We start from the raw sequence: 1,259 nt of genomic DNA, 5'->3' as shown, positions 1-1,259 counted from the left end.
GTTGCGGGGGACTGCGAGCGACCACTTCCGGTCAAGAGATTCAAAATAAAATCCAAACTAACAAAACCTGCTGTGTGACCCCTGAACGTAAGAAAATCAGGACCAAAAGTCCACAAAGACATTGGAGTCAAAGTTTTCTGATTTCACAGGTCACGCAATTAAAACTGTTTTGACTCTCTCTCTCTCTCTCTCTCTCTCTCTCTCTCTCTCTCTCTCTCTATATATATATATATATATATATATATATTTATATATAATTTAAAGCCGCACAAATTAATCAGTGTAGATTAAAATCACACAAGACAATTACACTGCAACAAACAGCTGAACTGATACATTGAAATGATCACGTTTAGAGAAAAAAGAGACTACACAACTGAAGTGTGAGAGAAAATAAGAAGACAAACAGAACAGAACTAAGAAAGAAACTCAAGCAAAAATATAGCGTATGTAACAGAAAGAAAGAAAGAAAAAAGAAAGAAAGAAAGAAAGAAAGAAAGAAAGAAAGAAAGAAAGAACATTCTATTATCTCAAAGTATGGAAGCCTAAAGTGGCCGATGATGTAACTTTTCTGAATTATTCACCTGGTACGCTTATTTTGAAGGTAACTTCCTTCTTCCGTGGTTCTTGAGCTAAATTGAGCTGGTGGACACGTGTCTCCAGGGACGTTTTCTTGACAGAGACACTGAGACATTATTCTGCATGGACTAACGACTACTTCCCTCGTTCTGATATCATTTTTAAAATATTTTTAAAATGTTAATTTCTTTACATATATATGTTTTTCTGTTGTTTTTTTTCTCAGTCAACACTCACCGCTGTACACAAGATTAAGTTTCAAGGCAAGGTAAGGCAGTTTAATTTTTGTAGCACCTTTCATGTACAGGACAATTCATTATGACATTCATTCATTACAGATATTTAGAAATAGTAAAGGCATCAACACATAATCACAATAAAATAATAAATTACATTAAAATGATTAAAAGCAAGATAAGTTAAAAAAAAAAAAAAAGTTTCCGTGCAGAAAAGAAATGTTTTTAACCTGGATTTAAAAATGTCTACATTTGGTGAAAGTTTAATCTCCACTGGCAGTTTGTTCCATTTGTTTGCAGCATAACAGCTAAATGCTGCTTCTCCATGTTTAGTCTGGACTCTGGTCTGGACTAGTTGACCAGAGTCTTTGGATCTAAGAGCTCTGCTAGGTTTATATTCTCTGAACATATCACAGATGTATTCTGGTTCTAAACCATTCTGGG

Source organism: Melanotaenia boesemani, chromosome 2, assembly GCF_017639745.1.
Source record: "Melanotaenia boesemani isolate fMelBoe1 chromosome 2, fMelBoe1.pri, whole genome shotgun sequence".
NCBI lineage: Eukaryota > Metazoa > Chordata > Actinopteri > Atheriniformes > Melanotaeniidae > Melanotaenia > Melanotaenia boesemani.
Note: the sequence above shows the minus strand (reverse complement) of the source record.